The sequence below is a fragment of the Tinamus guttatus genome, unplaced genomic scaffold (genome assembly GCF_059628265.1).
Source record: "Tinamus guttatus ecotype Peru unplaced genomic scaffold, ASM5962826v1 Tinamus_guttatus_pri_ptg000652l, whole genome shotgun sequence".
NCBI classification, from domain to species: domain Eukaryota; kingdom Metazoa; phylum Chordata; class Aves; order Tinamiformes; family Tinamidae; genus Tinamus; species Tinamus guttatus.
The window spans coordinates 2,221,995-2,234,375 of record NW_028289186.1 but is presented as its reverse complement, the minus strand read 5'-3'; positions in this window follow the sequence as shown (position 1 = coordinate 2,234,375).

Here is a 12,381-nt window from a genome sequence, read left to right as displayed (position 1 = left end):
AAGAACTGGGAAGTCCTGTTTGCCCTTCCTGAGCGGTTGTGTCCAGCATCTAGTACTGCCTGTTTCCCACCAGACCTGGAATATCTGGGGTGGGATGAGGGAAGGACTCTCTAGAGGTCCCTTCCAACCCTAAGCATTCTATGATTCTAAGGAGGGATTCCTACAATTGGCTCTTTCACTGTAGATCCCTGTGTGATGCAGGTTGCAGCAGATGGGAATTGTTGGCTCTTGCTTGTGTTCCGTTGTGCAGTGTGATGCACCAATGTATTAAATCTTTACCAGCTGCTGTAAATTGCTTTCTGTCCATCCCCATCTGACATGTGAATGCCAGAATTCCCATGTGCCAAGAATCTTAATATTTTTTTCTCTACTTCTATGCTTGGACATAAGTGTCCTTAAGATGCATATATATATATTTTTTGTAATGCAACCCTCAGAATATCTAATTGTGCTGGGAGAGCTGGGTTCTACTTCCCATCTTGTGCCTTTCCCTGCTTTCAGACAATGGGCCCTTGAGAAGGGAGAGTCCCCACTGCTGAGTGAGCAAGAACTGGAATTTGGCAAACCTAACGAGCCTCTCATTTGCATCAATGTTCTGCAGCAAGTAACTGCATAAATGTGTGTACAGTGAGGGCAAAGCTTACCTCATTTAAAAACTTACTTGCCATGGGGAAGGTTCTCTGCTCTTGGCTAACTATCTCCTCTTAATTTTATGTGGCATGAGATATTCTGTATTTGATTTAATAATGAAGTTGGGTTGAAACCTGTGAAAACTAAAAGTCCCTGTTGCAGGAAGGTCACTGAGTAAATCTTCAAAAGAACCATAGAAGTAGCCTTGGAGCAGGTGTTGACCTTGAATTGTTGGTGAAAAGTTTTAAAATATCAGTGGATTGTAATTTAACATCAGTCATAAATTCTTTGCCAATCTTTTTACTCTGAAAGAGCAGAGTTGATTTAATGACTTGATTAGAAAAAAAAAAATCAGTAGAGAGCCATTCTCAGCCTTGAAGGTCACTGTCAGATGGGAGAAAATTGTGGGTTGTGTTCACCCCTAATGTGTTCCTTTGGCTCCTGAGGGAATCTGGTGCCTCCAATACCTCCCTTTTCCCAGGAGATACCCAAGGATACCTGCATAGTGAAGAATATGCTTTAAATTTAAACAGCTGCTGTGCTAATGCAGCAGCCGTGCCCATGGTAGGACATGCAATGTTAGCCCATCTCCCTAGTGCAGTTTGTGGAAGTGCTTGAGGGCATCTCCTGTGCTCCACAGGAGTATCCAAACTGCCCTGAGTGAAGAGTGGCCTGCAGCAAAAGCCTTTAAACTGAAGGACGGGAGGAACGTGGCCACTGAGGCCTATCTCTGAATTAACTGAGGTTTTGAGTAGGAATGTGAGTTAGAGACCTGGGTTGCAGCTCTTAAGTAGAACCTGGGCTGAATGCAGGGGAGATATTCCTCTCTCTGAGACCTTGTCTGCAAAGCTAATGAAATCAGCTCGTGCTCAGCACAGCAGCCCTGTAGAGGAGCTGCGTAAGCGGGGTTATGGCATGCAGCAAACTCTGCAGCGTCCTCGTGTGCACCTGGAGGGGACTAAAGCAGTGGTGGTGCAGACAAGTCCTGCTCCTCATTGGTCCCAGAGACAGGCTAGGTCATTCCGTCTCCAATTTCTAAGCATCAGCTAGTGTGCCCTGTGCAGACAGGGGAAAGGTGAAGAGGAGGAAATACCGTGTGGCTTGCTGGCAAGTCACCCTCTCTTTGATGCACTGCAGCAAAAGCCCTCTCTGAAAATGCTCCTGCCAATAAGGACACTGCGGGCAGGGGAGGGGGGGCCTGAAAGATGCTGCTGCCAGCACTGTGGCAGCCAAGCCCTGTCCTCTGCTCCCCTCCACAAGTCACTTAGTGCTGGAGTTGGCCAAGTGCATTGCACGAGGGCAGTGACCTTCTCCTGGATGCCCTTCAGCTGCAGCAAGGGCCGGTGCAGCCTGCGGGCTCGTCCCGGGGGCTTTCTTGGAGCGCTGCGGGGAATGCGCACGGTGGGATGCGGCTCCTGGAGGTGAACTGGACTTGGGTGACAAACCAGCACTGCAGCATCCGCTCTGCGACGGCCTGAGCCAAGATGTTGTGTTCTGGGGACTCCAATAACTGATGTGGCACACGGTGCAGCAGCAGGGCTGATGGAAAGGGGATGTAGCCCAAAGGGACTGATAGCAGCTGATGCAGTGCAGGTGATTCTTGCATTCAAGTCACTGCAATGTGCACAAGGTACCTGGGCTGTGCCCTGAGAAAAGATGAAAGGCAGTGCATGCACACACTAGGGATTAAAGCTCCTCAGATGGTAATAACCTTTTCTGCCCCCAAAAAACATGCTGGCACTGCAGGGAAAGGTGGAAACCTGCAGACCACGCTGACAGCACTTTTTTACTGTCTGAGAATTGCACCCAAAGCAGCAACGCAAGAGCAATGAGGGAGGTGCAGGGCTGCTGGCCACGCTCTGCAGAGGACTTGAAGTGCCTTTAATGGGGACGCGATGCTGCTGCTCGACCTGTTGCAAGCACAGCCTGCTATAGCTCTGTGGAATTTGTCATCCCTGCTTTGGAAGCAGTCGCAAGAGCGGGCGTTAAGGCCTCTCTCCCTTGATGTCTCTAAATTAACCCATTAGCCTAGCACCTTATCTTGGAGTTGTAATCTTGAGGTAAGAAGAGAGGGCATCTTGGTTGTCTCAGATGTGATTTCCCACAGTCCTAGTGAGCTGATAACTCATGGGAGAAATACAGTTTGCAGAAAAACTTGTCTGGGGGGAAAAAAAAAAAAAAGCCTGTAGTAAATTGCTCCCAATTTGACTATTGCTATGCAGCACACAAGCTGAACACCGTGTGATGGATTTGTTTCTTTTGGAAGCTATCATTTGCGATATTGATATTTAGCTGATGTTTATTTTCAAGCTTTCTATTTTAAGAAAATGAGTGACTGACTTGTGATGAGCATTTCGGGGAATGAAGCTCTCAACTTGGAGCCAGGTTACTGGCAATGCTAGTGTGTTTTGTCATATCAACAACTCTGATGGTGCACTATCTATGAACAGCAACTTCAACTGCAAACATTGTGTCTGTGCAGCCTGGTTTGAAGCTGGGTGTTCTCCTCTGTGTTCCCGTCCTGCAGGGTTGCAGTAGCTGCCAGGAGGGATATGGAGACCGGTACAGACCTTTTCCACAGCTCTGAATGGCTGTGGGTCTGCTTTGGGTGACATGGTGCTGGCTCCATGGGCCACAAGCTGCTTTTTGCAAGGCAGGAGGGAGCAGGGGTTTGGCAAGGGGTTGAGTTGGAAAGGTGTTTCTTCTCGTGGTGGTCACTGAGGATGGGAGAGGTTTAGAGGTGAAGAGGACGTGTGGCTGGTTGAGCCAAGGCATCATGATCATCCTGCTGTGTAGCAGCAGCTGAGCTCGTTGCTCCCACAGATGGGAGATGTGCTGCAAGCACCTGCAATGCCTGAGAGTTTAGAACAGAAATAAGTTCCCTGCTTCCCGGCTGGGTGTTCCTGGAGCTGGACACAGGCTGCTCAGCTCCCAGCAGAGGGAAGCAGCGGCTCACGAAGCTGCAGCGATGCCGTGACCGCTGCTCTGTGCTGCTGCAGCCCTGCTCTGGCTGCTGAACAAGAGCCCTCTCCGAGGCAAGCAGCACTTCTCTTGCTGCTTAATGATAAAGCCTCTGAACAGTGGGGATTTGCTACCTGTAACTGCTTTGGATAATCCTACCAGCAAGCTCTATCCTTTACCCTGGGTTCTATTCTTAGTTCAGCCTCCACTAGGTGCTTGACAGAGCAAATGCTAAGGCAGTATCTGTGCCCCTGGAGAGATTAGTTGAATGGGTTTGAGTTGGGAAGCATCTTCAATCTTTTCTAAAAGGCAAAATCATGCAAGAGGCTGATAGACACCCTGCTTTTATCCCTCCTCAGAGGGAGGTAAGTGGAGTATTGCTGCACATGATGCTGGAAGTGCTGATGGATGAACTGAGTGACCTGCACTTAGCCCTAACCCTAGCCCAGGGAGTGGACTGGGTGACTTAAGCTCCTTGTGACTCTGCTTTTATGACCTTAGTACAAAAGTGTCTCTTTTGTCTTCTGGCCTGCCAGTTTTTGTTTGGAACTGGGTCTCCAGGTTGCTGCTGCCTTTGGTCACCTAATGCACCGAGTCCCTGTGCTGGAGCGGCCCCTGCTCAGGGAAGTGATGCGACTGCCTCGTCTGCTGTAACTTGCTTTCCCTGACGCTATAGGAGCAGGTTTTGCACCACGGAACAAAGCAGAAGATGTTGAGGTGCCTCAATTCCAGGTCTCGTTCTGGCTGGGAGCTCCAGTGTGTCTCTGTCCATTGCTGGTGCTACAAATCCCTTCTAACGTGGGAATTGCAGACCATGTCAGCATGCCAAGGTGTACCCATGTCTGGCAGCTACTGCCAGCTGCCATCTGTGCAGTGCAGAGATCTAGTGCACTGCTTCATCCAGCTCCCAGCAGGTTAGGAGGAAGGAAAAGAACCTTAGTAAGAGAAATCCCCATCCTGCAACTGGTGCTTGTCTGAGCAAGTCCAAGGAGACTATCAAAATGACTAAGACATTTCTGCTAGAGCATTCAGGTGTTTCAGCTGTTACTGGAAACATGCTCAACTGCCTGGAACTTAGTTCCTTGCTCTGCTTCTTTCTGTTTTCTGTAAAGGGTTGCAGGGTGCTCTGAGGCCTAATAACCTAGAAAATGGTTGGGAGAGATTATGCCAGGAGCTTTGGAGACCAGGAGCTTCAGAGAACTCTCCTGGTGATGTTTAAACAGGTTTTTGGCCATGAAATAGGGTAGTGAGAGCAGCAGCTGAGTTGCTGCACACTGCAGGAGGAGGCTAATTAGCTCTGGGATGTAGAGATGGCTGCTATATCAGACCCTGTTTGGGAGGTGGCTTTTCTCAAGGTATTCTTCTCCTCTGATGATTCTCCCCTTATGAACAAAACGGATGCTTTCTGAGACAAGTCAGCTGTTGGTGACTTGTGATGACATTTCTTTGCCTAACAGGATTCATGAATCTCTTCCATAGTGGCACTGCTTGGGATGGGCCTGGAATGGCTGGAAGGTGGTTGGAGCCTTAATGGAGGAGCTGAGAAGCTGCTGTTTCCTTGCATTTAATTTGATCATTCTCTTACCCTGGCAGGAGAAACTGTACTTGGTGTGTCGTCATGTCTCGGCTGTAGAACGAAGGAGATCAAGATGATGCTCGATGAAGGTAGGTAATTTCCCTCTTCATATGTGTGTGTCACTTCACTCTCATCAGGTACTAAAGCCTGCAAATGCTTGGCACACAAAAGCTGTTAACTCATGTATGTTACTGTGATTAAGCATAACTGCAAAGGCAAAATGTGAGTTAAAGCATATCCACATTCAGATTATAGTTCCCTGGAGTGTGAGGACAGAAGGGGTCTGATGAGGTAATTTGACCGCTAGGCTGTGATAATATGTTCAGTTAATGTCATAGCTCGCTGCTCTGAACCAGAATGCCTGAAAGGTGCCTCACCTTGACTTGGAAATGAAATAATCCACCATTAGTCTGGGTGCTGAATTCCATCCCTAATGCTCTGCTCCTGTTGAAGTGTTTTAGTTTAGTTTCAGCTAGATGTGTGCCGCCAGCTTCCAGCCACTGGCACGTGTGCTGCCTCCCTCTGCACAGAGCAGCAGTATCCAGCCCTTCTCCAGGGCAGAAACTTCCCAGCCTGTAACCAGGTCATGTGTGGAGGCAGCTCATGGTCAGTGAGAGCAGTTCCTGCTTCCCCACGTGTCAGCAGAGGCCTCCACTCTCAGCAACTGCTTGGGCTGAGCTCAAACTGCAGCACGAGCAGCTCTCTGCACCCAACAGCAAGTAGGGCTGCTGTAGCCAAAGCTGATTTAACAGCTGGAAACATCGGGTTGATACTCTTTGCGCTTGCTGAATCTCCAGCATTTGGCTTCATTGGTTTTGAAAGTAGCTTCCAGACTTGCCCTGACCTGTGGGGATACCACAAAGGCAACCTGAAGGAATCCACGTGCAGAGCAGCTGCAAGCAGGGAGGTTTGTGCAGCCACGGATGCACCTGGGAGCTTCTGCTGGTTCTGCAGCCCATGAGCAGAAAGTGTCCAGAGGCAGGTGGGAACAGCAGTGCTGCAAGAACGGGCATCTGCTGGGGGCCCCAATCTGCAGGGGGACTCGGGGGAGAGGTTATTCAATGTCAAATGACACCTGCACAGAAAAGCAGGGATTTATCCAGGCTGTCCCCATGTAACCTGGCTCCTTCAGGCCTCTTCTTTGTAGCTATTCTCCTTTATGCCATGTTGGGGGACGCCTTCCTTTTCCCCTTTTTTTTTTTTTTTTTTTTTTTTTTTTTTTTTTTTGCTGCTCTTCACAGGCAGAGCATATGCTAAGAAGAGGCCTGCATCATATAGGGAGAAAAAAGGAGGCAGTTTTGGGAAGCAGTGGAGAGAGGAAGAAATCAGCCTCCTTGCAAGCAGGTAGCAGATACAGGGTCTGCATGGACAGCTGAGTCACTGACTCCATTTCTCCTTCTCTGTAACAATCTTTCCCAGTTTTGTGCCCAAGGACCACCTTGGTCTAGATCTTCATTTTGCTATCCCAAATGCTGAATGTCAAAATGCCTGCAGTAACTTTTCCTTTGCCCTATCTGTTGACACATGCTGTCACAAATGTGTGTGCTGGAAATGGGAAAAGGAGTGATTTATTGCTGCTTGCAATCAAAATTGTATCTAGAGTAAGCACTAGGAAACTCTTGTACAAAAGTTGGCCACATTTTTGTGGGCATTAGAAATTTTGGAGGGGCCCCATTCATTGCTGTTGAAATGTTGTAGTGTTGGGTGGTCTGTATGGATGCTTGCTATATTTAAAAAATGCAAATTTGTTTGTTTATGGGTCTTTTGTCACATTATAATTGATGTATGTAGGATGTTGAACTTTCTCCTTGCCTAAATAGGCAAAGTCACCCAATGCAGCAGCAGGGCTGCCCTGAGTGTGTAGCACGGAAAGCAGAATCTGGCCTCTCAGCCTTATTAATAATGAGAAAAGTAAATGTGAACCTTCTCTGATGGGAAGGAGTGGAAAATATCAGCATTGTGTGCGGGTGGAGAGGGGGTGGCTGGGTCTCCGAAGGGCTCCTTGCTAATTAGCTGTGTGCAGGTGAGGGCTGCACGGGGATGTGCGGTGCCTCCCTCTGCATCCTCGCTGTGCGCAGCAGAACCGGGCGGCCGCCGCGCTGTGGGTCACGTCCCTTTGCCGGGCAGGATCCTGGAGGAACCGCCGCCTTCCTGCTGCAGGGCTGTGTTGGGCAAAACAGAGGAAATCCAAGCGCGGTGCGAGCGTGCCGAAGCCCAAGTGCGCCCGTTCGGCGCCTTTCGGCTCCGCTGCGATTAATGATGCTGCATATGAGGAAACCGGGTCCTGTCCTGTAACGTCACCCGCACGCGCTGGCCGCCGCGGGGACACCCCGCTCTGCTGCGCTGGGGCCGCTCTCCCACGTGCAGCTGGGCAGGCTCAGGAAGAGGCTTTTTTGGGACGTGTCTGGGCTTGTTCGGGCCTGAGCTGCCTTTGTGTGTGCGGCCGCGGGGCCGGCGGCGGCTCGGAGCCCGCGGCGCCGCGCTCGCGGCCAAGCCCCCGGGGAGCTGCAGCATCACTGACCCGTGCTGTCACCGCAGGTAAGCGGAGCCGGCGCTGCCCCGTGTGCCCGAGGGGCTGGGGAGGCTGTGGGGTCTGTCCCGACGAGCCGGCGGCTTTGCGAGCTCTCGGGGGTCCCGGGGAGCGTGTGCTGCCGCCCAGCCCCGTGTTGGGGTGGAGGGGGCTCCTCTTCCTTCCCGCAGCATTGCCGTTCCGCGGGGCTGCGGATTGGAGCCAGCCTGTGGGAAGCGCCAGCTCCGAGGGGTGGCAGCGGGACCTGCAGTGGGCTGTGCTGCCCAGGGCACCGCAGCTGTGCGGGGAAACGGAGGACGCCCCCCAGCCTGGCCAGGGCAGGGGGACCTGGGTGAGTTAGTTGCTCCTGGCACCCTTTCTGCCTTCCCTGTAGCCCTGCGCGCTTGTGCTGCCGCGTCCTGCGTTTGCTGGGGAGGGGGAAAAGGACACGTCTGCTCTGATCTTTGCTCTTTGCAAGCAGCCCCCCACCTCTCATGCCATGCTCAGCACTCGTTATCCTCCCCGGCCTATTTCCAGTGCTGTTATCTGGCTCAGCAGGCGGCCTCTGCTTTCATTTCAAGGCAGGACGGATGAATAATAGTTCACAGAGCTCGCCGGATGCTTTGCTGGGGGAGCAGAGCTCCCTTAGGCTGCTTTTGGGTCTGCTGCCCATTCGGTTGTCCTGAGCAGAGCCTGGGTGTCCTGTGTGTCACCCGCTGCTTGCCCAGAGGTTTGGGGCATCTGTGCAAACTGCCGGGGTTATATTTGGTATCTAGGTAGCTCTTACCTTACATAGGAGACAGATGCACGTTGGAAAGGGCTAACCCAGATAAGAATTGAAAGAGACACCAGGAGTCACTTGAGCTCAGAGGTGAGTGCAGCCCATTAAGGCTAGTGGGAGGTGCAGCTTTGGTCCAGGTGTTTAAGAGTTTTGCTGAACTGTGTTTAAAGATCTATGAGAATGTTCCCTTGCATGTTTTCTATCTCTTGCTCACTTTGTTTGCCATCTCTGATATAGAAGTTGTTTGTAAGGAGCCCACCCCTCTCACCAGCTAAACCGTATCAGTGTGGGTGGGACTGGGTCTAGGGCTTTGCTTCAGGCCCAGCAAGTCCAACAGGGCCATGTCTAAAACTGTCAGTGCTCGTGAAATGACTGACCCTGCTCATATCCCAAACAGGGACAGAGTTATGATATGAGGCCCTCTTTCTTCCCCACCACATCTTGCCCTCTGTACCTGACCCAAGGATGCTGAGTGCAGGCCTCTCCAGAGGCCACCATGTCTGTTGTGTCATCTCACGCTGTGTTTTGTCCCCAGGAAAGTCAATTGATCTATTTTAAGTGGCTTCAGAAGGCTGAGGTGCACATACAAAAAAGAAAAATGCGAGTGAGTTATGTTACTGAGCTGTAATGTGAGGTTAGCTGGTCTTGGTGTAATGCTCGGGCCGCTTGTTTTGTCCTTTTGACTCCATGTTTAAATTCCCTAAAACTAGTTTTGTGGGTTTGTGGGGCTTTTTAACATTCCTCTGACCTAATCTCTGACAAAAACAACTATGTAGACAGTCAGAACTATGGATAAGCTTTAGAGAGGGTGTTTGACTGCAGAAAGAAAGGAGAAACTCTTCAGAAAACAGTGACTCATGATCTGTCTCTTCCTGCTGGTGACCAGTTCTGTTCTCTAAGACTTTGTTCTGTGTTCCCAAGTGCTTTGGATTACTGAGCATGGACAAGCTCGTAACATGCATGAATTAACTGCAGTTTTCAATAGCAGTAGCAAGGGAAAATAAGGCTTCTCAGTCCTAACTTGTTGACATCTCCATGCACCTTCCTGCCTCACAGTATCAGGGAACTTTGGTTTTAATATAGATCTGAAAATCCTTATGTTACCCATACCATGACCTTGGAAGAGGGCTGATTAGATGAGAAGTGAAATGGAGTGCTCTGCTGAAAAGATGTCAAGCCTCCTTTTTATGAAAAATATGAAGCATTATTTATGTCAGCTGCCTATAGCTGCAGGGAGAGGCCTCCTTCTCTGTAGGATACCTTGTATGAGTGGGATCTCATTTTGGTGTACAACAAAACATGCTCATGCATTTTGTAGGCAAGTTGGTGTTTCCTTACCTTCTGCAGGTAGAACACCAGGGATTTTTCAGTGACTGGTACGGAGCATCTCTTGGAGGCAATCTGATAACACATGAGCCATTCTTTCTCTTCAAGGGATTTGGCTGAAGGGGCTCACATGTCCGTGGGACTCTGTGAGCCTTTAGCTTTATGTATTTATCATTTGCATGTATTGTAGGAGCAGCGACCAGGCATCAAGGCAATGTCCAGCCTGTCTGAAACAGCCCTTGCCCAGAAACAAGGCTCCTTTACACTGAGGACAAGAGAAGGTGTTGGTAAGAATCGCTATAACCAAATGCTTTATTGCTGAAGGGCTCTGGGCCTGTCTTTAGGTACCCTCTCCTGATCATGCAAGTCTCGTTGTGCCTCTTTACTAGGGAAGCAGCTGAGATGCAAGGCTCTTACCTGGCCCATTGCAGTGACTAATAACTGTCTGAAATATATATTAGAAGGGATGATAGTGTGGGGTGTTTGTTTTCCTTTTTTTTTCTGAATTTGAGATGGGGAGGGAATGTTCATGAACTTCTAGGGCTGGATAAACCTGTTCCCCTCTAGTCAGTAGAATCAGCATTCCCGTGCTGGAGCAGACACGGGGTTGCTGTTGGCTGCAGGTGTGCGCCGCATGGCTCACGCTCGCAGCCTGCCTGCTCCATGAGTCACGGTGCTCAGGTGTGGTGCACGGACCTCCGAAAACCGCAGCGCCCCGGACTCTGCCCGGCCTCTCCCAAGGGCTGAATCAGCAGCGCCCCGGGCAGCCCGGCAGGCTCAGCTTGCACCCACGGAGCCAGGAGAAGGGCTCACGCTGCTGCCGGGCAATACAGCAGCGCTACAGCCCTGCACAGGGCGCTGCGTCCGGGCAATAATACAGCAGCGCTACAGCCCTGCACAGGGCGCTGCTTCCAGGCAATAATACAGCAGCACTACAGCCCTGCACAGGGCGCTGCTTCCAGGCAGTACAGCAGCACTACAGCCCTGCACAGGGTGCTGCTTCCAGGCAATACAGCAGCACTACAGCCCTGCACAAGGCCCTCTGCAGCGGGGAGGGCTGCAGTGATCACAGCTGAAAAGCACCTTGCCCAGCGCACAGCTGCACAGTAGTAAATTCCACTCGTGTAGAGGAGCAGCTTGCTCAGCTGCGGGTCGAGCTGAGAGCTATTTAAGCTCCAAAATAGGAAGTCTTTTTTTGTTTGCTTTAAGTTCTATAAGATGTGACACCATAAACATTACTTCTCTAGGTATTTGGCAAATTAACCACACGGTGATTTTAACAGAGCATTCAGAGCATTTGTGCTAAAGCCTTTGGCTAATGAGATTCAGTCCGAGTGTTTTGCTGAAGTTAGATAAGGAGTGGGGAGGGCCCTGTGTGAAGGGAAGAGAATGAACAGCAAGTTTATTCTGCATCTGATATGAAGGAGCCTTTGCACTCCAGGTAACACAAGTGCTTGGTGCTTTTCAGAGCAGTGAGACCAGACTTGCTTTGGGAGCTCCCAGCCCCAGTGGAGATGGGGTGTTTGGACAACTCTGACCTTCTCTGGGGGAAGAGGAAAAAGGTAATGAGAGCTCTGCTATGTGCTGCTATCAGGAGGGGAAGAACAGGATATACTAGGATATGGAAAGCAGTTGCTTTCTTTGTATGGGAAAAGTGGAATCTGAAAGGAAGTTGTGCAGGATCTCCAAAGGAAGAACTGTTTATCTGTGCTGTGGAAGAAGGCACATGTTTGCTATGGTGTGTGTTTACGCTACACAGTATGTAGAGAAATTCAGTAAGTGATACGCATATTAATTCCATAGCTTTATCTTGCTGTGATGTGGAGATTTCATCTTGAGCCAGTGATTTTGGCAGGGTCCAGTGAGAATCCCAGATGACTCATTTGATTGGGATGTGGTGGGCTTTAATTATGATCCCATGTAAGGGATGGGGGGAAGAGACAGTTACTCTAGATTCCTTTAACTGTGCCATGCTTTAGGGCATCATTGTATAGTCATAATTCTGAATATGGGTATACTAAAAGTATAACAGCTAAGAGTAGGTCTGGCTTCAGCCTGCAGTGTGATCCTGGTGCTACAAAACTGCCACTTTTTCATTTGTCACCTGCACTAGGCTCACTCAAATGGCTGTGTCCCCTTGAGCTAGCCAGAAATCTCCAGGGTCAGGAATGCTGCTGTCCTAGAGGCAAAGTGCAGACCAGGCTTGGGCTGGGACTCCTTAGTCAGTCACTGTTTATCCACCTTGTGCAATTTTTGCCCATCTCACTGTGCTTTACAGAACCGAATCCCCCGCGTTGTCTCCTCTTTCTCCTTAGTTCTGCTTTTCATCTCGGGCAGCCGCTGACTCACTGCTAAGGTATCGTCCTGTTTCCGTGTCCGCGGTGGCAGCGCGAGGTGGAGCCGCGGCTCCGGTGGGGAAGCCGGAACCGTCCCGGTTTGCAGAGGCTGAGCAGCGAGGAGGTGTCTGCACCGTGCCCAGCGAGCACCAGAAAACCAGAGCCACGAGGGAGCTCCCGAGATGGGCTCGAGGTGCCGGTGCCAGCTGGATCCTCCTCTACCACAGAGCTGTAAGAAACTGGTAAATCTCTCTCCTATCTG